Source organism: Schistocerca americana, chromosome 3 (genome assembly GCF_021461395.2).
Source record: "Schistocerca americana isolate TAMUIC-IGC-003095 chromosome 3, iqSchAmer2.1, whole genome shotgun sequence".
NCBI classification, from domain to species: Eukaryota; Metazoa; Arthropoda; class Insecta; order Orthoptera; family Acrididae; genus Schistocerca; species Schistocerca americana.
In genome coordinates this window covers 905489515-905517007 of record NC_060121.1, presented here as the reverse complement: position 1 = coordinate 905517007, position 27493 = coordinate 905489515, and positions in this window count along the sequence as shown.

Genomic DNA, 27493 nt, shown 5'->3' with positions numbered 1-27493 from the left:
AATAATAAAAAAAAATTCAGTAACCTGGTAGATTTTATGACGACAGCAGCGCTGCGCCACGGCCCTGTATTCTGAATAAAAAAAGCAAAAATTCTTACCTCAAAAAAAACTGCGAATTATCTGCTCTTACCTAAAAAAATTTTCGGCACAGCTCCGTGCAATGTTGGCCTATACTTTTGTGATTCGTGAAAGGAATGATCATGCATTGGATAAATTCTTTTAAATTGAAGTGAATGTTTTCTTTTAAAAAAAAAAAAATTACTTTATATTACGAAAATTATTATTAGGGCATTTTTAAGAAAATTGAATGACAGTTCACATACATTACTAGATATGCGCGAGGCTGCTTCTTTACCTTATACAATAATACTCATCCTCCAGAGCAGACTGCCGACACGCGCAGACAAGCGCAGACTACTGAGTACTGCCTACTACTGTCGACTACTGACTACATACTGCTCTCTGGTCAGAGACTCTCCTATGCCTTGCCTATTGTCGGCAACGCATACGTCTTACAAGACGCCTCGGTGACCTCTTGTTCACATTGACGGGACTTTGAACAGTGGACGTTACATTTCAGATGTGTTACGACCCGTGGCTTTACCCTTCATTCGATCCCTGCGAAACCCTACATTTCAGCAGGACAATGCACGACCGCATGTCGCAGGTCCTGAACGGGCCTTTCTGGATACAGAAAATGTTCGACTGCTGCCCTGGCCAGCATATTCTCCAGATCTCTCACCAATTGAAAACGTCTGGTCAATGATGCCCCAGCAACTGGCTCGTCAGAATACGGCAGTCACTACTCTTGATGAACTGTGGTATCGTGTTGAAGTTGCATGGGCAGCTGTACCTGTACACGCCATCCAAGCTCTGACTCTATGCCCAGGCGTATCAAGGCCGTTATTACGGGCAGAGCTGGTTGTTCTGGGTAATGATTTCTCAGGATCTATGCATCCAAATTGCGTGAAAATGAAATCACATGTTAGTTCTAGTAAAATATATTTGTCCAATGAATACCCGTTTATCATCTGCATTTCTTCTTGGTGTAATAATTTTAATGGCTAGTAGTGTATTTTGTCAGCCGAGCTGTACTACATCTACACAAACGACCAAATAATCAACCCTGGAAAGAGAACATTTATTTATCTAGATGACACAGTAACCGCAGCTCAAGACAAAGCCTTTGAGGAAGTGGATATGAAGATGATAGCAGCTCTTGAAAATATCGGTAAGTATTATGGTAACCACATAAAACCAAGTCCCGGAAATACGCAGGTCTGTGCCTTTCATCCGAGAAACTGGGAAGCGAGGAGGAAGATAAATGTTACCTGGAGAGGGCAACAACTACGACACTTCAAAATACCTGTGAATAAAGTTGGATCATACTACCACATTAAAAGATAATTAACAGGAAAAAAAGCTAAAAAGTATGTGTCGGGAACAACATCATCCGTAAAGTTAATGCTATCACGTGGAAATCATAGCCTTGTGCTCCATAAATTTGCTCCGACATTGTATTTCCCTGCAGCAGAACACACAGCACCAGTTTGGCGAAATTCCACACATGCCAAACATATTGATATGGCGTTGAATGAAATTGGACGCATTCACTTGAATATTTTACGGAGACAAGTGTATTCCCGAAATTTCATTACTCTAAATTAATTATTTTTTGGTGTTGCGGTTTCTTCCCGTCAGCACATTATTTCTCAAGTTCATATCCCTTTTTCTCAACACATACCAATCACTCAAGCATGAATGAGGTTTCGATAGAAAGGTTTTTGAACTGCCTGCTCACATTGCATACCAATTTTACGCTAAACCTACTTGTGAAAAATTTTAGGATAAAAGAGAGTTTTAACTAACATAGGCAAAAGGGTATCATGGATGCCCAGCTTCATACCTACATTTTGCGTAACTAACTTATTAATGACGAATAAGAGACTCCCTTCTCATAGTGTCTTATTACAAATATCATTTTATTTCCTTTTAAGTAATTATTAACTGGATAATTTGTGTACAACCTTGTCACAGATAATAACCGTGACCACTGGGGTAAAAATGGAAATGTGCGTTTGGCGTCATTGGCCGGGAGGCCCCTAGCGGGGCAGGTGCGGCCGCCTTGGTGAAAGTCTTATTACGTTCAGAGGCACATTGGGGGACCTGCGCGCCGGATGGCGATGAAGTAATGATGAAGAATGCACAACACCCAGTCCCTGAGAGGAGAAAAATCCCGGACCCAGCCTATAATCGAAACCGGGCCCGTAGGACGGCAATCCGTCACGCTGACCACTCAGCTATTTTTTTTTTTTTTTTTAATCTCATTTTGTTCGTTTCATCTGCTCGGGGCGGACGTCGCGAGACATCCATTTCAGTTCGTCGTTTATCCATTAACTCAGTTTTTTTTTTTTATTACAGAGGGCTGCTAACCCTCTGACCGAACACGCTGAGCTACCGTGCCGGCATTATCGTGGCGGACTGCACTGGGGTAGTCCATTATCTCAGCCAGTCGTACAACTTGAATTTTCTAAACTAACATACTTTTCGAAACGATTAACGTATTGTCGCATTGAAATGTGATTTACCTGTTTGCTACTATGGCTTAACGTTCTTACTGTAATTGGATTTCGTTCAAAATCGTGTACATGGAAATGTATTATTATTTTAGGTCCCTCGGTTCATTTTTAAAGATGTTTACTCTTCATTCACTCATCTACCTTTATTGCAAAGACTACACTTATTCCAAATATTGTCGTTATTTACATCTATAAAAGTGTGAAAGTTCCGCACGGGTTCCTTGTTTACAATTCATGCTCAGCTGATTGACACCGGGAGAACTGTTGTAACACCATAGATAAGCTTAACACCATCTGATTCATGCATTCCTTTTCAGTTGACAAGAAGTCAATTGTGTATTAAAATTGCATTTGCGATCATGTAAACAAGTCGGAGGGACAAACGCTTCAAAGAGCAGGATTGTATTTACCAAATCCCGTCGTTACTCCGGAGAATTATATGTACGCTTTTCATAGGTAACTAAATCAACTAATACTTTTGTATCTCTTCAAAATAAAACAATGTTGTTCAAATGTGTGTGAATTCCTAAGGGACCAAACTGCTTAGGTCATAGGTCCCTGGACTTACACACTACTTAAAGTAACTTATGCTAAGAACAACACACACACCCATGCCCGAGGGAGGACTCGAACCTCCGACGGGAGGGGCCGCGCAGTCCGTGACATGACGCCTCAAACCGCGCGATCACTCCGCGCGGCTTTATGAAAAAAGAAAAACTGAAGGTACACGAAGACAGCGTTCTTACATCGAATATCGTTTATACCAAGGTACTGTAATGCCTGTAAAAAATTTAGTTCAAAATTATGTGCGTAGTAATGTATGTACAACAGTGTATCATAAATTCATGAGTAATATTTCACGTCATTCGGTTAATTTTGAAAGATGTTTTCTCTTCATTCCCACAATACCCTTATCCCAATGACTACGCTTAATCCAAATACTGTCATTATTTAAAACAGCGAAAGTGCGAACGTTTCGCAGGCGTTCTCTGGTTTATGACAATTAGGAAAAAAGCAGTTTACCATTTTCAGGCCGAACAAAATCTTTTTCGCCGTGCAACCGTAAACAAGTCGAAACGACTGCAGCAGCGAACAGAGCTTGGATAGACGGGCGGCCAGGGAATGATATGTTACAGGTGCGTACTGAGTTACCGGTGTAAGTAAAGAGCACTTGCTCCAAATAAAACAGGCGCACGATTACTTTTTCTTTGCATGTGACACACCTGACCTCTGCCGGCCTGAGAGCGGCCGACAATGGACTTGGTCCGGCCCCGCCCGTGGGCCACGCCCACCAGAGGCAGCAACCGTAGGCCGCGGTTACAGTTCAAGGTCTCTGCCAAGGATGCAGTTCCTAGCGTTACCGGCAGAAGTCGGCACTGACCACTCCGTACGCGCCCGCTTGCTCCGTGTCCTACCGTTGTGATGGTTATTCGTTAGGCCACACTCGCAACGAAACTGTCGAGCCTGAAACGAACTGGATAGCAAAGCAATTCAGGCAGAAGTTGAATAAAAGGAGAGTTCGGCTGGTAGCAGACATCCCGAGGCATCAAGCAATCGTCAGATTGATAACGTAGGGAAGTGTGTGTGTGTGTGTGTGTGTGTGTGTGTGTGTGTGTGTGTGTGTGTGTGTATGTGTGTGTGTGTGTGTGTGTGTGCGCTTGCTGAAGGGCTGGGGGGAGGGGGGAAGGAAGTAAAAGTAGAGGGAGACCATGACTACACTAAGCACATTCAAATGGATGTAGCATGAAGATGTGAAGACCACAACAACGTGGCCAGGAAAGAAACATATGTCAATCATAACATTAACATTGGTTGGTAGGCAAATCATGAAATAGCCCAACCCAGCGACTATTTGTTTTAATATTTACCTATTTGTACTGATTTCCTGAGACCATCTGATCATGTCAGTGAACATAAACGCTTGTAACATGTATAGTTAACGAAGAAAAACATGTTTATTTTATTGTTTAATATAGCATGGAGCTTTACTGTATGGTTAAATGATGATGGTATCCTCTTGGGTAAAATATTTCGGAGGTAAAATAGTCCCCCGTTCGGTTCTCCGGGCGGGGACTACTCAGCAGGACATCATTGTCAGGAGAAAGAAAACGGGCGTTCAACGGATCGAAGCGTGGAATATCAGATCCCTTAATCGGGAAGGTAGGTTAGAAAATTTAAAAAGGGAAATGGATAGGTTAAAGTTAGATATAGTGGGAATTAGTGAAGTTCGGTGGCAGGAGGAACAAGACTTCTCGTCAGGTGAATACACGGTTATAAATACAAATTCAAATTGGGGTAACGCAGTTGTAGGTATAATAACGAATAATAAAAAATAGGAGTGCAGGTAAGCTACTACAAACAGCATAGTGAACGTATTATTGTGGCCAAGATAGACACGAAGCCCACGCCTACCACAGTAGTACAAGTTTCTATGTCAACTAGCTCCGCAGATAACGAAGAGATTGATGAAATTTATGATAAGATAAAATAAATTATTCAGATAGTGAAGGGAGACGAAAATTTAATAGTCATGTGTGATTGTAATTTGGTACTAGGAAAAGGAAGAGAAGGAAACGTAGTAGGTGAATATGGAATGGGGGTAAGAAATGAAAGAAAGAAATACAGGAGAAGAAGAATGGGTAGCTTTGAGGGATGAAATAGTGAAGACAGCAGAGGATCAACTACGTAAAAAGACGAAGGCTAGTAGAAATGCTTGGATAACAGAAGATATATTGAATTTAAATGATGAAAAGAGAAAATATAAAAATGCAGTATATGAAGCAGGCACAAAGGAATACAAACATCTCAAATACGAGATCGAGAGGCGGTGCAAATGGCTAAGCAAGGATGGATAGAGGACAAATGTAAGGATGTAGAGGCATATCTCACTATGGGTAAGATAGATACTGCCGACAGGAAAATTAAAGAGACTTTTGGAGACAAGAGAACCACTTGTATGAATATCAAGAACTTAGATGGAAACCTAGTTGTAAGCAAAGAAGACAAAGCAGAACGGTGGAAGGAGTATGTAGAGGGTCTGTACAAGGGTGATGTGCTTGAGGACAATATTATGGACATGGAAGAGGCTGTAGATGAAGATGAAATGGGAGATATGATACTGCATGAAGAGTTTGACAGAGCACTGAAAGACCTAAGCCGAAACAATGCCCCGGGAGTATGTAACATTCCATTAGAACTACTGATAGCCTTGGGAGAGCCACTGACAAAACTCTACCATCTGGTGAGCAGGATGTATGAGACAGGCGAAATACCCTCAGACTTCAAGAAGAATATAATAATTCCAATCCCAAGGAAATCAGATGCTGACAGATGTGAAAATTACTGAACTATCAGTTTAATAAGTCACGGCTGCAAAATACTAACACGAATTCTTTACAGACGAATGGAAAAACTGGTAGAAGCCGACCAAGGGGAAGATCAGTTTGGATTTCGTGGAAATGTTGGAACACGTGAGGCGATACTGACCCTACAACTTATCTTAGAGAATAGATTAAGGAAAGGTAAACCTACGTTTCTAGCATTTGCAGACTTAGAGAAAGTTTTTGACAATGTTGACAGGAATACTCTCTTTCAAATTCTGAATGTGGCAGGGATAAAATACATGGAGCAGAAGGCTATTTACAATTTGTACAGAAACCAGATGGCGTTATAAGAGTCGGGGGGCATGAAAGGGAAGCAGTGGTTGGGAAGGGAGTGAGACAGGGTTGTAGCTTCTACCCGACGTTATTCAATCTGTATATTGAGCAAGTAAAGGAAGCAAAAGAAAATTTCGTAGTAGGAATTAAAATCCATGGAGAAGAAATAAAAACTTTGACGTTCGCCGATGACATTGTAATACTGTCAGAGACAGCAAAGGACCTGGAAGAGCAGCTGAACGGAATGGACAGTGTCTTGAAAGGACGATATAAGATGAACATCAACAAAAGCATTGTGACGATAATGGAATGTAGTTAAATTAAATCGGGTGATGATGAGGGTATTAGATTAGGAAATGAGACACTTAAAGTAGTAAATGAGTTTTGTTATTTGGGGAGCAAAATAGCTCATGCTGGTCGAAGTAGAAAGGATATAAAATGTAGACTGGCAATGGCAAGGAAAGCGTTTCTGAAGAAGAGAAATTTGTTAACATCGAGTTTACTTTTGTCAGGAAGTCGTTTCTGAAAGTATTTGCATGGATTGTAGCCATGTACGGAAGTGAAACATGGATGATACATAGTTTAGACAAGAAGAGAATAGAAGCTTTCGAAAAGTAAGGGATCGGTTGCTAAGACATGTTCTGAGGCATCAAGGGATCACCAATTTAGAATTTGGAGGGCAGCGTGGAGGGTAAAAATCGTAGAGGGAGACCAAGAGATGAATACACTAAGCAGATTCAGAAGGATGTAGGTTGAAATAGGTACTGAGAGATGAAGAAGCTTGCACAGGATAGAGTAGCATTGAGAGCTGCATCAAACTAGTCTCTGGACTGAAGACCACAACAACTAAGCTTTCACTTCTAACATGAATACTGATAGACTAATAAGTTCGCTTTTATTAGGCAATTGTGCTTTAAATTATCTGCAAATGTCGACCACGTAACCGGCACGCAGAGAAATACGTTCTGCGTAAACTAACTTCCGTAGAGATCATTAAGTTACAATTAACTAACTGACTTTCTGAAGCTTCGTGACAGATTAAAACTGTGTGCCGTACCGAGACTCGAACTCGGGATTTTTGCCTTTCGCGGGCAAGTGCTCTACCAGCAGAGCTACCCAAGCACGACTCACGACCCGTCCTCACAGCATCGATTCCGCCAGTACCTAGTCTCCTACCTTCCTAACTGTCAGTGACTTTCTTTATAATTCACATAATCCTGATTGAGAAGAAACTAAGACAAAGCTTTGCTATGCTATAAAACACAACTAAACAAATCAGATAATGGCTGTAATCATTTGCGTGATACTCCTGTGTAGCATGAAGGGAGAGTGCAACATATAAAGTTTATCAAAAATGGCTCAAATGGCTCTGAGCACTATGGGACTTAACTTCTGAGGTCATCAGTACTCTAGAACTTACAACTACTTAAACCTAAATAACCTAAAGACATCACTCAGATCCATGCCCGAGGCAGGATTCGAACCTGCGACGATCACACATGTATCACGAGCCCGACTTCTTTCTTTTCGTTAGTGTTTACCCTGTCTAGTACAGGCTACGCTGGCCTTCAAGATTTACCAAACTTATTTTATTTAACTTTTCAGCCGGATGTCCTTCCTGTTTGCGCAGTCGACAGTTACCTGAGGGATGGTAGTTGTGTGCATCACATTGTAACAATACGAGTCAACATAGGTGTAACGGAACTTGAATAGCGTATTTGCCTCTATTGGTTACGGTAGAGAGATCGATCTTTCGGTTCTGTCTGTATATTTAAATATAATATAGCATGAATAAAGACTGGGCGAGTGTAAATCTATCGTTAAAAACGCACGCTGCGCGATTTGTTACGATTTGGTCGGTCGTAACAATAGTAACATGCTTTTGAATACAATTAACAAATAACGGCGATACCTGTTTAGTGTTATTGGAAATAATATGCAATAAATTAATGAGTAAGGTAGTCGATCCTATAAGAAGAGGTAAAATTGAGCATATTGAGGTGTTTTGCTTTATATCGACGAAGCCGATGATACGGCGTCATTTTTTTCGTTTACTCTTAGAAATAAACAAGTAAAGAAGTGCTAATTGTGCGTTGTGAAAAAATATAGGGGCGAGTTTTAAATAACTACGGTATACGATCAGAGTAACAAAAGGACATTTAGTTACACGAAATCGCGGATAGCGAAGTGTGGTCATTAGATTGAGTACACCTACAGGGCGGTCAATCCCGGGATAAATCTATACGCATCTCACGAGAGACGCGGTGTTGAGACCGTTTTTTTTAATTGTATCACGGAGAGCTGGCTCCAATTTATGAAAAGGAGAAAAACGTTAACTTTTACGCGAACCCTTAATAATAGCGGACCGGAGAGAAAAGTTTGTAATTGTCTTACGCCTAACAAACATTCGTGGAGGGCGGTGGCTAAACTAGAAGAGTCAATTACAAAATACTGTATCATTATCATTGACTGTTGGTGTCGAGCAACCAAAACTGTTCATCAAAGGCTTTCGATGGAACTTGGGAGTTAGCGTTAAGGCACTCGCATGTGCTCCACGTCAGAGTGCGAATGAGTGGTGAATGCGAAATAAAACTGTGAACAAAGTTACGTTAAATAAAACAGAACAAACAAGACAGTTTGGTCGTATCTGTTATTACTCCATAAACTGTAACATTTCTTATCGTTGTACGAAGCCTTTATAGACGATCCTTATGACAATTTGCTTCGAAGGGATCTCGTTACGAGTTAAGTTTTGGGGGCCTGGTCAAGAGGGGGTAGTTCGTAGATCCTAACTACTGCAGTTATTCTGGAATCAGGTGCTACCGTGACCGTTGTGTGTTGTCAATGACTTAAGGTTACCATATCTCATGCTCTAAGATCGACGCGCCTTTCCACTTGGTATAACCGTGCCTCAAGGCAACAACGAAAACGCCGACGACGAAGGAAAATACGGTTGAACATGTCTGTGAATTTTGTAAACTATTTTCAACCGTGTGGTTGTAATTAAAGTGCAACTACTCGCAGAAGTCCAATGTGGGCTGTAATTATCGTATTGCAGAGAAACTTGGCAATCGTGCTAATGCGTTAATGGGAAACCAATTTACGCTGAAAAAAATTATTTCCACTTTTGGCCACCAGGTGCGAATCTGGTGCTATACAGCATCTCGTCGACGTCCCGGTGCTCATACTGAAACAAACTGTGTAAGCGTTGGTTAATAATAAAACCACCTTTATGCCTTTCTCAACTTATTTGTCCTTTGCTCTCCACATCCCATTCCTAATCCATTAGAAATGGAAACATTTCCTGCAATCACAGCGCCAGATTTGCATCTGGTGACCAAAATTGGAATTAATTATTTTCCAGTCTAAATCGGTTCCACATTAATGCATGAAAATATTTACCACATTTCGCTGCCATACGATAATACTGTATTTCTGCCCACGTTGGACCTTCGTGAGTAGCCGTACTTTAATTATAAGCACCCAGTGCTTGTAATCGCATTGTATCTGTTTATCACATTTCCTGAGGCAAAAAGTGGGCACTAGTCCAGCATTTACCTAAACGAGTGTGGAAAACTGCCTAAAAATCATACTCAGGCAGACCAGTGCATCGAGCACAGTCGTTAATGCGCCACGTGAATCGATCCGAGTCTGATTCCCATCCCTGTCTCGCAAACTTGTGCCCTGCGCATTACTCTATATGACCACGCATCAGGAGCCCTACTTCATTTCATGCAAAAATTTCCCACTCGAAAATAGTCCACCCGTCTCCAGGAAAGCGCTCTTTCAACAAGCTGCATGTCAGTGCACTGGGACGAGGGACGAGTTGGAATTCTCTATCACTGAATTGGTGGGTGAATTGCTGTCTCATGGGCCATCTCTCTGTTGTCATAAACCGCAGTAACTGAAGGCCAGAATTTGTCTGTTTATCATTAGCATTTGTACAGTATGGATCATCCTCCTTCATATTTCATAATCATGATGAGTTCTTTACTGCACAAGTCTTCTCGCATATTATTAAGTGAAGTGTTGCAATGCTTAAGATACTCTATTCTTTCTTTGTAGGATCAATTCTTAACTCGCTGATTTCCTCCATACAAGTATTTCCTAAACCTTTTGCCACAATACCAGGGATAATTCCCACTGAGAAACGAGACAGGATCCTTCCTCAGTCAGTTTCCACTCGTCTTCGTACCGATCACCTATCTCACTGGAATTTAAATATCGTGAAAAAGCAATCGTGGTCCTAAAACCGCAAAAAAATCACGGAATGTCTGAACTAACTCCCCGTTATCTTGTAACCTCCCCCTCACTTATCGACCATAATGACAGTGAAAAATTAAACCACATGCACCTGATGGAAATTTGAGAAAAGCAATCGTCACCGAAGTTAATTTGTCGGTAAAGAGGGAGGAAAGGGTTACATATAAATGAAAGGAAAAATACTAATGAAATTGGTGGAAATTAATTTTGAGAAAATGGTAAAATTAATAATGGAAGTAAATGTGCGGTCGTTACGTTAACAATTGATTGGCGTTAGTTAGATATTTGAGATTTGGGGAAAGTTACGGTCGCCAGTCCTACAGACAACTATTATAATAACTGAAAATGAAAGATTAATGCACATATAATTAGCACTAAAAGCGTGGCAACTGAAGGTTGACACGCGTTGTGTGAAAACTGAATGTTTGCCAGAAGTAATAAATTTCGCTACACTCCGACTTCATTTAGCAAAAGAATTAATAAAACCGGAAAATTGAAAGTTAATTTAGTGATTGAAATTAATAGTGAACTTTGTTTCTGAAGCACTACGAAATTCAATAAAATAAGGTTAGTCTTGGGCTACCTCAACAATCATTTCAGAAGCTACTTGAATCTACGCAATTTAGAAACAAGATATTTAACTATGAACTTGAATTAAATGATTCTGAACAATTAACAATAGTAAAATTTAGTACGTACCAAGCTGAGCTGCAGTCACAGGTAAGCTAAAATATGGTCACAAAACTCGCACTCTTAATTTCTGCTTGAGTAATCTAAATATTGTAGCCAGCTATGAATACTTTAACTGAACTTCGAAATTAAAGCAGTGAAATGCAATGATATTACTTTAATGCTGGCGTATGAATTTCAATGACACTCGGGTTCATTCCAGAAAAGGAAGGGACCCTGCTTGGTAATGCAATTGAGACAATGAGCAACAAAGGTTCATGCTAAGTTGCTGTATTTTTGTGATGCAACAGTTTTAAAAGCTGAGGTCTGCCATACAGTTCTAAAACTTTACGTGCTTCCAGTCTTCCCTGTTGGTTGATTGAAGGTTTGAAGCCGTCAATCGAGGAGGTGGCGACAGTCACTCATTGTCGGCCGTCGCTGTTGCAGAAGCTGGATGTTGGCACGCCTCCTTCTCGACACGGTCACCAGGCGAAACGGGCTCTTGATGTGCGCCAGCTAATGCTTCCCGTCCGCGACACCGTGTCAGAAACTATCATAGCAAGTCGAGCGCAATTACATGCTGCCAAACCCCGAAAGCGCGGCAACTCGCGGGAGCGTCACACAACACACCTGCTCCACCGCCCTACTCCAGCCACTCTCTCTCTGCAGGCGCTCCATGCGGCAGAGTTAACACTACCAAAGATCCTAAACACTTTGGTTCTCCACACGACCTATCAATGTAATCGTTCAATAACATAGTTTTCCCTAGGCCAGACCCAGCATAGAAATGCAAATAATATTTAGAAGACAAACCAATTATACATCGACATAAAGGCATATATATATATATATATATATAGTAAATCTATTACAATATATAAAAACACAGAAATGTCGTATCTTCAGGTAACAAAATAAGGAAAAAAAATTATAGTACAATAGATGGAAATAGGAGGATATGCATTTCCGGCGTTACAATCTCCGTTTACATCAATGACCATTTAGGCGATGACTATCTCTTGTTAAACACATTGTGAAGTTTCTCGACTTGTTTTACTGTGCTCATTACATCAAGTGACTATTTGTTCTGGAATTCTGCACTAACATACAAACAATGTAGACATTAGGGCATTTGAAAATAATTGTTTTTGAAAAATCACATCCTCCACATGCTAACTCAGATATTTATTCAAGACATGCTAGTCTTATTTTATTTCCTTACTGTATAAAGAAAGAATGCTTCATGTTAAAAAGTCACCGTAACCTAAAACGAGGCAAATGTTAAAATGATAGTGTAGTTTTCCACTTCGAGTGGGATGAAAATACCATTTTCTCTTAATTGTTTTTATACTTTTTATTTGGTCACACCTCCAAAAAAAATTACAGTTTTTACCTTAGGTTCTGTTTTCGTTATTTTCTTTCTTTTGCATACATTTCTCGTTCAACTACCACTACATCTACATCTATACCTACATACACATACCGACAGCCACAATACGGTGCATGGCCAGGGGCTCCTCATACCACAACTAGTCATTCCCTTTCCTGATCCACTCGCAAGCGAAGCGAGGGAAAAGCGACTGTCTATGTGCCTATGTAAGAGCCATAATCTCTCTCATCTTGTCTTCGAGATGAGTATGTTTGTGGAGACAACACAAAACATCGTAAACGAAAATCAGGTTCTGCTCTCCACGTCTGCGATTGGTGAACAGAATTAATCCCCGACGAGTCCAGATGTCCATGTGGTGCCACATGGTCATAAAGGGGTATGGCGCATCACTCAGCTCTCCCAGCCATCATCAGCTTTCCAGCCCTTGGCGTCGCTACTCCTCAGTCAAGTAGCTCCTAGGTTGGCCTCAGGAGGCTTCTCCAGACCTGCCGAAGGAAAAGTTCCTACCAACACTGGGAACCGAACCCGGATCCTCCACATGGCAATCACACGTACTGACTGCTCAGCTGCGGAGAAGCACCATGAATAATAATAATACAGTTATCATCAATTACTACACTAGCGACAACAGCGAAGACGAACAAGACACATAAAAAGCTTTATATTTCCGAAACTGTCCAACACTGAACCGACATCATCCCGTTTATACACTCCTGGAAATAGAAATAAGAACACCGTGAATTCATTGTCCCAGGAAGGGGAAACTTTATTGACACATTCCTGGGGTCAGATACATCACATGATCACACTGACAGAACCACAGGCACATAGACACAGGCAACAGAGCATGCACAATGTCGGCACTAGTACAGTGTATATCCACCTTTCGCAGCAATGCAGGCTGCTATTCTCCCATGGAGACGATCGTAGAGATGCTGGATGTAGTCCTGTGGAACGTCTTGCCATGCCATTTCCACCTGGCGCCTCAGTTGGACCAGCGTTCGTGCTGGACGTGCTGACCTTGTGAGACGACGCTTCATCCAGTCCCAAACATGCTCAATGGGGGACAGATCCGGACATCTTGCTGGCCAGGGTAGTTGACTTACACCTTCTAGAGCACGTTGGGTGGCACGGGATACATGCGGACGTGCATTCTCCTGTTGGAACAGCAAGTTCCCTTGCCGGTCTAGGAATGGTAGAACGATGGGTTCGATGACGGTTTGGATGTACCGTCCACTATTCAGTGTCCCCTCGACGATCACCAGTGGTGTACGGCCAGTGTAGGAGATCGCTCCCCACACCAGGATGCCGGGTGTTGGCCCTGTGTGCCTCGGTCGTATGCAGTCCTGATTGTGGCGCTCACCTGCACGGCGCCAAACACGCATACGACCATCATTGGCACCAAGGCAGAAGCGACTCTCATCGCTGAAGACGACACGTCTCCATTCGTCCCTCCATTCACGCCTGTCGCGACACCACTGGAGGCGGGCTGCACGATGTTGGGGCGTCAGCGGAAGACGGCCTAACGGTGTGCGGGACCGTAGCCCAGCTTCATGGAGACGGTTGCGAATGGTCCTCGCCGATACCCCAGGAGCAACAGTGTCCCTAATTTGCTGGGAAGTGGCGGTGCGGTCCCCTACGGCACTGCGTAGGATCCTACGGTCTTGGCGTGCATCCGTGCGTCGCTGCGGTCCGGTCCCAGGTCGACGGGCACGTGCACCTTCCGCCGACCACTGTCGACAACATCGATGTACTGTGGAGACCTCACGCCCCACGTGTTGAGCAATTCGGCGGTACGTCCACCCGGCCTCCCGCATGCCCACTATACGCCCTCGCTCAAAGTCCGTCAACTGCACATACGGTTCACGTCCACACTGTCGCGGCATGGTACCAGCGTTAAAGACTGCGATGGAGCTCCGTATGCCACGGCAAACTGGCTGACACTGACGGCTGCGGTGCACAAATGCTGCCCAGCTAGCGCCATTCGACGGCCAACACCGCGGTTCCTGGTGTGTCCGCTGTGCCGTGCGTGTGATCATTGCTTGTACAGCCTTCTCGCAGTGTCCGGAGCAAGTATGGTGGGTCTGACACACCGGTGTCAATGTGTTCTTTTTTCCATTTCCAGGAGTGTATTTCAATAAATTATTTCGGGAAGTCATCACTACTAGGATTTGAACATACACTGCCCTCCGTAAGTTTGGAAACACCATGCTGCCTATTAAACTACTGTCAATTAAAATTGCTACACCAAGAAGAAATGCAAATGATAAACGGGTATTTATTGGACAAATACATTATACTAGAACTGACATGTGATTTCATTTTCACGCAATTTGGATGGATAGATCCTGAGAAAACAGTACCCAGAACAACCACCTCTGGCCATAATAACGGCTTTGATACGCCTGGGCATTGAGTCAAACAGAGCTTGGATGGCGTGCACAGGTACAGCTGCCCATGCAGCTTCAACACCATATCGCAGTTCATCGAGAGTAGCAACTGGCGTATTGTGACGAGCCAGCTGCTCGGCCAGCATTGACCAGACGTTTTCAGTTGGTGAGAGTTCTGGAGAATGTGCTGGCCAGGGCAGCAGTCGAACATTCTCTGTATCCAGAAAGGCCCGTACAGGACCTGCAACATGCGCTCGGACATTATCCTGCTGAAATGTAGGGTTTCGCAGGGATCGAATGAAGGGTAGAGCCACGGGTCGTAACACATCTGAAATGTAACGTCCACTGTTCAAAGTGCCGTCAATGCGAACGAGAGGTGACCGAGACGTGTAACCACCCCATACCATCACGCCGGGTGATACGCCAGTATGGCGATGACGAATACAAGCTTCCAATGTGCGTTCACCGCGATGTAGCCAAACACGGATGCGACCATCGTGATGCTGTAAACAGAACCTGGATTCATCCGAAAAATGACGTATTGCCATTCGTGTGCCCAGATTCGTCGTTGAGTATACCATTGCAGGAGCTCCTGTCTGTGATGCAGCCTCAAGGGTAACCGCAGCCATGGTCTCCGAGCTGATAGTCCATGCTGCTGCAAACGTCGTCGAACAGGTCGTGCAGATGGTTGTTGTCTTGCAAACGTCCCCATCTGTTGACTCAGGGATTGACACGTGGCTGCACGATCCGTTACAGCCATGCGGATAAGATGCCTGTCATGTCGACTGCTAGTGATACGAGGCCGTTGGGATCCAGCACGGCGTTCCGTATTACCCTCCTGAACCCACCGATTCCATATCCTGCTAACAGTCATTGGATCTTGACCAACGAGAGCAGCAATGCTGCGATACAATAAACCGCAATCGCGATAGGCTACAATCCGACCTTTATCAAAGTCGGAAACGTGATGGTACGCATTTCTCCTCCTTACACGAGGCATCACAACAACGTTTCACCAGGCAACGCCGGTCAATTGCTGTTTGTGTATGAGAAACCGATTGGAAACGTTCCTCGTGTCAGCACGTTGTAGGTGTCGCCACCGGCGCCAACCTTGTGTGAATGCTCTGAAAAGCTAATCATTTACATATCACAGCATCGTCTTCCTGTCGGTTAAATTTCGGGTGTGTAACACGTCATCTTCGTGGTATAGTAATTTTAATGGCCAGTAGTGTACAACGGAGGAACATGGAAAGGATCTCTGTGAGTTATTGGTTAGAATACGGAATAACAAGCTCAAATAATGGTTAATAATGACCCGTACAGTATTCTATACTTAATTATTGTACACATACATACATACTGGTACATACTAGTATTGCTCCGTTTTATATAAACCGACGTTACCTGTCCAAGCAGTTCTACCAAACACGCCAGGTGGCGCGAGTAGACCGCATGGCTATGTAGAGGTACGTTGTTTACATTTCTGTTCACGTGTAGTTGCGTTTGCATAAAGGAATAACACGCCGCGAAACTCATTGAAAATGGTCCCAAAGTGTCAGATTCCTCATGATTCACGGGTAATGTTAATAACTTAGCACCTAGAAGGCAATAGTGTCCGACAAATAGAAAAGGAACTTATGATTTCCATCAGCGGAGTTGTCAAAACCGTACACCGGCATCGAGAAACAGTATCCTGTGGAGATCTTCCTCGCTCAGAAGCACTCAGGAAAATATCAAAACGCCAGGAAAAGTATTCGGTAGTGACCAGTAGACGTAACAGATTAAAAACTGTCAATGAATTGACTGCTGAAATAAACGGAACGAGGGATACACCGGTGAGTAAGTCAACAGTGAGACGACGTCTGGCAGACAACAACCTCGGAGGTTATGTAGCAACAAGGAAACCACTGTTGCGCTCTGTTAGCGAGAAGAAAAGGCTTCAGTGGGCTAAGACACACCAACATTGGACAGCGGGGTATTGGGAAAGAGTCTTATTCACTGATGAATCCAAGTTGGAGGTATTTGGAAGTAAACGCCGTCAATTTGTACGCCGTTTACCCCATGAACGCTTGAATCCTCAGTGCGTAATTCCAACTGTAAAGCAAAGAAGGGGTTCTGTGACGGTATGGGGATCCTTTGAAGGGAATAAAGTCGGAGATTTGGTAAAAATAGATGGAAAAATGAACCGAACGGATTATCATGCCATTCTCCAGCGACATGCTAAGACATCTGGTTTGCGTCTGATTGGGAAAGGGTTTGTCTTGGAGCAAGACAACGAACCGAAACATACGTCTCGCTTGTGTCAGAACTATGTGAAGTCTCTAGAGGTTCGTAAAATATTGAAAAACAAGAAATGACCGCCCCAGTCCCCTGATTGTAACCCAATTGAGCTGAATTGGACAGGAGGATCCGAAAACGAGAAATCATGAATGGGTCACAATTGTGGGAGGTCCTGCAGCAAGAATGGAGATGAATTGCAACTGAAACCTCGGCAAAACTGACGCAGCGCATGCCGAGAGTGTGCAAGGCAGTGATGAAAGCAAAGGGTGGCTATTTTGGGAAATCGAAAATTTAATTGTTGCACCTTCCTGTGTATTACTTGAGCTTAATAAACATTTGGAAAACAACAAAATGCATTTTTACTGTATTTCCTTTCCATTGTCTATAATTACCAGGTGTTTCCAAACTTATGGAGGGTAGTGTACATGATACGAAGGCAAGCATCTCACGAACTCCTTCATCAGAATACTAATCGTGAAACACGGATCGCTGCAACAACCTTTATTGATCAGAAGCCCCTTTGAGGTCTTGTAGAGAGATATACTACAACTATCAGTTTACTGTGTGTACATAATTGATCAAGTTCCGTCTCGTACCATAAGCGGCACGGCCATATTTGGCCCCGCGTGTGTTCTTGTTTTCTTGTAACACGTCGTCATTAAGAATGAAAGATGAAGTTGCTCACACTTACGGTTGCGTGGGGGAGATTTATTTTTGACACACGGAATTAGTCAAAGCCTGTCGTGCAGCATTCGAAGGTAAATCATCGCCTGTGCGTAATTACATCATGTAGTACAATGGAAACCAGGCCTCGTGATCGACATCCACACATATTATAAAAACGTATCATGTGTGTTCCACATCTCCTCCTAAAACACTGGATTGATTTCGACCAAACTTGCTTCACATATCACTTACTGTATGGAAAAAATCGCTGTTGGCGAAAGAACAACCTACCTATCAAAGGGGCGGGGATAAAAAGTGGAGCCCACCATGCGCGAATACCCAGACTTCATTCATCCAGTATTTGAGAATTAGAGACTGACTTGAAACGAACTTTACAAGGAATTACAAATGTTTCGAAACGGTTTTTTTTCCTGAGAACGCCAACAAAATGATGAAAGGAAAAGGGTTTGTCGCTTACGACATTTTCAAAATTCATGCAGTAAAACCGCTGCAACAGTCATGAGTTTTTAATCTACTAATTCATTAGTACTCACAGTATTCGCGACACATTTTGCAGACATTATTCACGTATACCACTGAATGTACCTGCAAAATTGTACTATTATACGACATATAGTTCAGCAAATATGACGTCATAAACAGTGAGAGGCGTGAAAAACTGCCGCATCATGCATGATGCTTAAATTTATTTCTTCTTTGCCACTTACTCTATTCGCAACACATTTCGCAGGCAGTATTCCCATACGCTGCTGAATGTTCCTACAAATTATATCATTGTGCGACACACAGATCAGGAGATACGAGGGTGAGTCAAATGAAAACCTTAAATTATCCTGTAAGTTGGTAAGCGTGCTACAAACAGCTTGTAAAATGGCCTGTAGGTGGCAGCATAGTGCAGACGCACACATACCGTCGCAGTATCAGTATAAAGATGGACGCCCAACTTGCGACTTGCACCAGGGAAGAACAGCGTTCTGTTATTCGGTTTTTGCCTAGTGAAGCTGTGAAACCTATTGAAATTCATCGACGAATGCGTGTTTGTCACAGCAGCAAGTCTACGAATGGAGTAGGAAGTTCGCAAAGGGTGTTACTTCTGTGGAAGATGCTTCTCGACCAGGTCAGTCACAACGAGTTGTGACTCCACACAACATCGCAGCAGTTGAAGCCATAGTTAAGGAAAACCGAAGAGTGACGCTGAATGACATTGCAGCATGTTTACAGATTAGTCATGGGTCAGCACATCACACTGTGCATGATGTGCTCCAGTTTCACAAAGTATCTGCAAGATGGGTGCCACGGCAGCTGACTCCTGAAATGAGAGAACGACGTGTTGCTTGTGAAGAACTTCTTCGGCGCTTTGAACGAGAAGGTGGTGGCTTCCTTGCAAGAATCGTTACTGGGGACGAAACCTGGGTTCACGTCCACCAACTAGAAACGAAGAGAGCGCGTAAGGAATAGCGCCATTCCTCATCACCAAATCCAAAGAGGTTTCGAACAGAACCATCAGCAGGGAAGGTTGTGCTGACACTCTTTTGGGACGAAAAAGGCGTCATTTTGGAGCATTACATGCCTAGAGAGACCACTGTCACCAATGCACCATACACAGATCTCCTAAAAAATCATCTGCGGCCTGCAATCAAATCAAAGCGACGTGGATTGTTGTCAGCAGATGTCCTTTTGCAACATGACAATGCAAAGCCCCACAACACTTGCAACAATCAAAGATCTGCATTTTGAGTGTCTTCCTCATCCACCATACTCACCAGACTTTGCCCCAAGTGATTTCCATATGTTTGGAGCACTCAAAGACGCAATAGCAGGAAAGACGTTCCCTTCTGATGAAGAGGTACACCACGCGGTAGATGAGTGGTTGCGCGGACTACCAAAAGATTTTTTTTCTAAAGGAATTTATGGACTTCATAAACGCTGGAGGACTTGCATTGAGCATGGGGGAGATTATGTTGAAAAGTGATACAGCTTTGTACCACTTCTGCACAATAAATAATATTTAAAAAATATTTCAGGTCTTCATTTGACTCACCCTCGTATGACATCATACACATTGAGCTGCATGCAAAGGAAGCTGCAGGGCGAAATTCGCTAGAGATATAGGAGAACCATGTGTACAAGTGTGTGAAATACATTACATGTATGTGAAATATGTGTGGCATGTGAGCAAAAGGGAAAATCCAAAGGTAAAAAGATCCTCTTAAACCCCTGGATCGGTTTCAGCCAAACTTGGCAGACATATTACTCACTACACACCTGGAAAGGAGTAATCAAATGGTTCAAATGGCTCTGAGCACTATGGGACTTAACAGCTGTGGTCATCAGTCCCTTAGAACTTAGAACTACTTAAACCTAATTAACCTAAGGACATCACACACATCCATGCCCGAGGCAGGATTCGAACCAGCGACCGTAGCAGTCGCACGGTTCCGGACTGCGCGCCTAGAACCGCGAGACCACCGCTGCCGGCAAAGGAGTAATCAGCAACTGCCTATTGGGGTAGGGTTGATGATGAGGATAGAGAAGAGGGTAAGAGGAGATGGACACAGATACGAATGTAGGGGCGAAGTTGAGATGTAAAGGAAGAGGGTGGGGGAATGGATAGAAAGGGAAGAGGAAAAAAGGATACGAAGAGCAGAAGGAGGAGGAGGAGGTGAAGGAGGGTATGTACGGATTAAGGAAAGAGAAGAAAATGGAGAGAGATGGAGAGAGAGAGAGAGAGGAGGGAAGAAGAGATGAACAGAGAGAGGAGATAGGAGGAGATGGACAGATTGATAGGAGGAAATGGACAGTGGCAGGGAAAATAAGTAGATAGGCAGAGAGAGGGATCTTCTCACAAAACTCCGATATAGGTGTTCATTCTTTCCGCGCGCTATACGAGATTGGAATAATAGAGAATTGTGAAGGTGTTTCGATGAACCCTCTGCCAGGCACTTAAATGTGATTTGCAGAGTATCCGTGTAGATGTAGACGTAGATGTAGAGGAGGAGGATTTGGACAGCTATAAGGAGGACGAGAAGAGGGACGGAGACGGGAGGAGCAGATGGACAGGAGGGAGAAGGAGAGGACAGAGAGAGGGGGAAAGAGGAGATGGACAAATACAAGATCGGAATAAATACATACCCAGTGAACGCCGGATACTCAGTTCTTACACACTAAAGTACCAAAGAAATTCCTGTAGATATGCCTAATCAAATACAGATATATGTAAAGAGGCAGAAGATAGCTCTGCGGTCGGTAACGCCTATATAAGGTGACAAATGTCTGGCGCAGTTGTTAGAGCTGTTACCGCTACTACAATGGCATTTTATCAAGATTTAAGTGAGTTTGAACATGGTGTTATAGTCGGCGCATGACCAATGGGACACAGAATCTCCGAGGTAGCGATAAAGTGGGGATTTTCCCGTATGACCATTTCACGTGTGCACCGTGAATTGATCAGGAATCTTCCATTTCGCTCCGGCCGAAAAAAGGTCCTGCAAGACCGGGACCAACGCCAACGGAAGAGAATCGTTCAACTCGACTGTAGTGTAACCCTTCCGCAAATTGCTGCAGATTTCAATGACAGATCGTCAACAAGTGTCAGCGCGCGAACCATTCAACGAAACATCATCGAGACGGGCTTTCGCAGACGAAGGCCCACTCGTGTAACCTTGATGACTGCACGACACAAAGTTTTACGCCTCACCTGTGCCTGTCAACACCGACATTGGACTGTTGAGGACTGGCAACATTTTGCCTGGCCGGACGAGTCTCGCTTCAAATTGTATCGAGTGGATGAACGTGTACGGGCATGGAGACAACATCATGAATCCTTGGACCCTGCATGTCAGAGGGGACTGTTCAAGCTGATGGAGGCTCTGTAATGGCGTGGGGCCTGTGCAGCTGGAGTGACATGGGATCCCTGATACGTCTAGATCGACTCTGACAGGTGACACGTACGTCAGCATCCTGTTTGACCACTTGCACCCATTCATGTCCATTGTGCATTCCGACGAACTCTTGCAAATCCAACAGGACAATGTGACACCCTACACGCCCAGAATAGCTACAAAGTGGCTCCAGAAACACTCTTCTGAGTTTAAACACTTCCGCTGCCCACCAAACTCCCCAGACATAACATAATTGAGCATATCTGGGATGCCTTGCAACGTGATGTTCAGAAGATATCTCCACCCCCGTACTCTTACGGATTTATCGACAGCTCCTGCAGGATTCATGGTGTCAGCCCCCTCCAGCACGCTACGGTCGCAGGTTCAAATCCTGCCTCGGGCATGGATGTGTGTGATGTCCTTAGGTTAGTTAGGTTTAAGTAGTCCTAAGTTCTAGGGGACTGATGAACTCAGATATAAAGTCCCATAGTGCTCAGAGCTATTTTTGAACCCCTCCATCACTACTTCAGACATTAGTCGAGTCATATGCGATTGCAGGTTTTCTCGGAGTATTTCAGCTATGCAATCTTACGGGTTACCAGCCGAGTGGCGTCGTCTTCTAGTCGCAACGTTTCAATGGATTGCATTTCCATCATCTTCAGGCGAAGTACATACCACATCGTGTTGCGACACCTCTGCGTGCTGGCAGGGGCCCTACACGATCTTAATAGGCATGTGTACCAGTTTCTTTGGCTTTTCAACGTATAATGACGATGTATTGGGTCGTGAAACAGAGGATACCCACAATTAGTGTGGCGGTACGTGTAAAGTGTCCTAGACATGATCTGTGATCTGCATATTCTTCCGTGGTGTCTTCGGAAAGGGACACTGACGATCCGTCACCAGATGCAAACACCAAGCTGCGCACAGTTTGATGGTATTCAAGGCAAGTAGGCTATGTTTCGCCACCTGCTCTCTCTTCCTTTCACTTACAAACACAGCAGACAGATGTAACATAGCATTATGTATACTGCTTACTGATTACCGTTGTCCGGAGTGTATGATTAAGCCTTCGCTCGTCATGCAAAAAGCTCAGAAAAGGTCAGTGGCAGGCTACTTAGCCATTAGAGCAATGTGGAGCTTCCGCGTTGCTACAACGTTCTGTATTAACTAAGAACTGGCACCGTCGTAGTGGTGTGAAGAGCAATTATCAAAATAACGCTGAATATGCAAATATTGTTCTTCCTCTACAAACTCCGTCCACCGCATTTGCTTCCACCATAATTTTGTCTAGCTCCTAATGACGTAAAATGTATTTCATGGAGGCAGTTTTTCGTCTACCAAGGATTCTTCGCAGACTTCTGTAGCGATTTATTATACCTTCACCTTTTCGCTTTCTACTTTTCATCGAATTAATTTTTGTATCGCCCCATTTTCTGATCTGTGCAGTGTTTTCACCGTATCCTTCATTAATTAAGTTCTACTTCCATTTAATAATGGTACTTATATAAAGTAAAAAAAATGGATAAATCCAGAAGTGGTGTGATTAAATGGACAGAACTAGAAAGCGAAGAGTTGAAGGTGTAATAAATTACATTAGAAGTCTGCAAAGAATACTTAGTAAAAGAATAAGTGCCTCTATGAAACACGTCTTAAGTCATTAGGAAACAGGGAAAATGGTGATGGAGGCAAAGGCAGAAGGTCAAATTTGTAGTGGAAGATAGGTATTTGAATATACAGGGTCAATCACCTAAACTTGCACCGCAGATATTGTGGAGATGAAAAGTGCTATTGATGTGCGGTTTTCACAGGATGGATTGGTAGTCAGGGACTCGCACTGTTAGCCAACAAATATATTGTAATAATCCTTAAAAGTGTACTGTTTGTGCAAACATATACTTTTTAAATGAAACAATGCCTGTTGACATTAAGAAACTAAAAGTAGAGTAAATTAGAATGTCAATGGCGTTGTTGCAGGAATCTAGAGCTAGCTAGTCATTTACGAGGTATCGCATTTTGAAAATTTCCACACCGACACTTGTTTGCGCCTTGAACCTGCATGGTTTCCAGGTACAACGTTGGTATATTTCCATACGGTGTTCTTAAGCGTTCCTTGAGTGTGCTGCGATTTGTTAATCAGTTAGTGTCTGACAGTCCAAACGGTAGGTCGTGAGTGAACTATGGGATTTACCAATGCAGAAAATCCGACATGCTCATGGTGTATTGAGAATACAGGAAGAATGCTGTTCGTTCTTGTTCGTTGTATGTGTTAAGATACTCCAATAGGTGTCAACCATCTCGGCAGAATTTGCGGATCAGGGATTGGCTCCACAAAAGAGAATATTGTTACCTCTGATTAGGAATGCCTGATGGGTAGAGCAGATGAGTAAAAGGGGAGTCGTGGAGCCTGTGGTGTCTGATGATTGGCGCGAAACCCTTTTGGGAACGGTTGATTGAATGCTTTGGTGGGAGTTTACCGAGGTTTGATGGGAAGTGAGGAGAGGTCAAACTTGGTCTTCCGATTCAGACTCTAGTCTGGAAGGGCCTTCCAATTCAGACTCCGGTCTGGAGGAGTCTTCTGATTCGCACTCCACTCTGGAAAGGATTCTGGTCTTGACTCTTGTTAAGAGTGGGTTGCACTTGGGACACTAGTCCCGAGCGCGACTTCCCACTGCTGAGGGCTTAGCTGTACCAACAGTTTAGACCTCAGCCTTCTCGAACAACTTGTTGTGCAGAGAGCCATCTTATTTGTGACAGTTCTGACGCCTTGATGTATGATCTTGTGTGCACTGCCGTATAAGTGAGTCAAACTGGTTCATGGTATGACTAGCGAACAAGAGCACGCTGGAATCTGCTGAGGTTTCAGGACTCCATTAGAGAGTAATTGCGATCTATCTCAACACATCGCCAGCCGCTACTTTCTATATTTCGCGCCCGCAATAACGAATCACATACGTTGCACAGTGCTGCTCTGCAGACGCTTGAACCACGACCGTCGCCTGAGACAGCGCTACACATTGACACAGGGGTATAGTATTGTTGCTCCGGCTTGTTAGGGAAAACAGAACCACAGTCTCCCCACCTGTTCTCAGCTACACCAACGTAGTATAACTTCTGCGTAGTATAAGTCCATCAAAGTCTGTTCACCGTTAGATAATTTCAGATTGTCTTATCCATGTTTTGAGTCTCATTGAATAGTTTAATCGGACAAACATTAGTCTTCGTCAACCAGTCGCCAACCAGTGGAGTGTTAACTATTTATTGCGTCTATTTGTGTTGCCAACAGTTCATAATTTATTTGTCATTAAACATGTATTACTTGCTCTGTTTTAGAGTCAATAAACTTATGCCATAAATTGCATTAAAGTCCCCTGTAGATAAATTAATCACCCATCAAGAATCGACTACAATAATGATAGGGCCACCATTTCATTAAAATTATCTCAGCATTCAAATTCATTTAAATTCTGATAAGAACGATAACCTCTAATGCAGACTAACAACAACAAACACAGTCAAAGAGCAAAATAAACTTAGCAGATGCATGGGCCAAGTAGTCAAGTGAAAGGTTTGTTAGTTAAAGTGATTACTGTCAGAGCCTAAGCTCATAGTCCCCTGTAGCCTTTCAAATCATATCAAAAGTCCAGTGCAGTCCCATTAAGTGCTCCAACACATCTCCACGAATTGTTCCAAATCGGTGGATTGGACAAACAGGAACTGTACCACGGCCTGCCCATTCCCAGGCTTTGACGCCTGCAGATTTTCTTCTGTGGGAAAACCTGAAAGACGCTGTCTACACGCGCATCAACTACACCTGATGATATGCAACGACGCATTGCTGCAGCCTGCTCGGAGGTCTCAGCTGAGAAGCTACCATGTGTGCAGACTAGAAGCATGTACAGTCGCTGACGGTCGTCATTTTGAACACAACCTGTGACGGTCAGTTGTCTCGTTACTGGCCAGAATCCACATAACTAGTGTGTGCACTTGTTCTTTCCTTTAGTGTGAGCTACCACAGGCACTGTACAAGTGTCGGTGCGGCAACATTCAAAATACGACGTCTGGTAAACGACTCGCACTAGAATCCTGCAACGAACACCCGCTGACATTCTAATTTACCCTACTTTTAATTTGTTAATATCAATACGCATTGTTCCATTTCAACAAATACATGTTTGCACAAAAGACACACTTTCTAAGTATTAATACAGTCTCTTTATTGGCTAACAATACGAGTCCCTGACTACTTTTCCACTCTGTGTAAACCGCACAAACCCTTCCCATTTCCGCAATATTTTCGGTGCAAGTTACAGGTGATTCACCCTGTATATAGCACTGTTTATTGAGGACCTTTCTAAAGTTTGTACTGAGAGATGAAAATATCTACGAATCTATAGATATAAAATTAAAAATAATAACAATATTAAAAAGTGGAAGAGAAATTTACGTATAGCATGCCGTTTTTTAACTCCAAATGATATATAATTGTGCAGAAACAATAACTAAATTTAATCGTGTAAAGGTTGGATGGTTGTAAGGAGGTTTAGGGATTTACTTCCCGGTGCTTCACATTCCTCACTGCCGGAGGTACGTTTTCGTAAGAGTAGCGAAGAATAAGTTTTTCATAAGTTTAAGTTGTTACACTAAGCTTTTTTTCATATCGGACGCCACAGCCGCAAATTTGTTAAAAGACAATTCCGTTTCCTGTCTTGGCCGTTATTACGTCCACAGTCATTTACTTCACACGATCAGCGTCATTTTCACATGCTTACTCGCAACATCATGAATTTACGGGCTACCTACGTGGGTGTATTATCATTAGTTAAGCAAAGAACTGACAGTTGTCTCTACGCCTAAATTGTTAGTGAGTGTTTTAAATAATCTACTAAAACTAAACTCCGTCCGAAGAGACATTGGAAGGGCCAACGGTACCGACCGGCCACCGTGTCATCCTCAGTCCGCAGGCGTCACTGGATGCTGATGTGGAGGGGCATGTGGTCAGCACACCGCTCTCCCGGCCGTATGTCAGTTTACGAGACCGGAGCCGCTACTTCTCCATCAAGTAGCTCCTCAGTTTGCCTCACAAGGGCTGGGTGCACCCCACTTGAAAACAGCGCTCGGCAGACCGGATGGTCACCCATCCAAGTGCTAGCCCAGCCCGACAGCGGGCAAGGCCGTCGGCATTCACATAATCTACAAGTTGCGAAATTTGTCCGAGACTGGAGGACTGCCCAAACTATCAATAGGCTACTGGAGACTGTCTTAAGTCACGTCTACATCTGTACTGCAAAAGGCTGCCGTATAGTGTGTCGCGGAGGGTCACACTTTGCAAATTTGTTAGTCTCTCACAGTCCCTCTTCCCCCAAATATTTAACTTGTCGTCTCCCCAACTTTTAAAGTGACACAGATGCCTATGAATATAATTATAGCAACAGTAAAATATATAAAATGTTTAATATAATAATAATAATTAGTCCAACTGATTTCCTGAAGCGTTTCCATCACACATTCAGACGTTACTTGAAATGAAATTCTTCGTTACATTCTTAAATCTGGAATGCTAAGTTTCAGAGTTTCAAGGTGTGTTCGGTCAACAGAAGATATTTTATTTCACTGACCTCCGCCAACGAGCCATAGAGGACCCCTGGGATACGCTCCGTGGAAGTATCAACTCTCTCCACTAGCTACGACAGCTTCA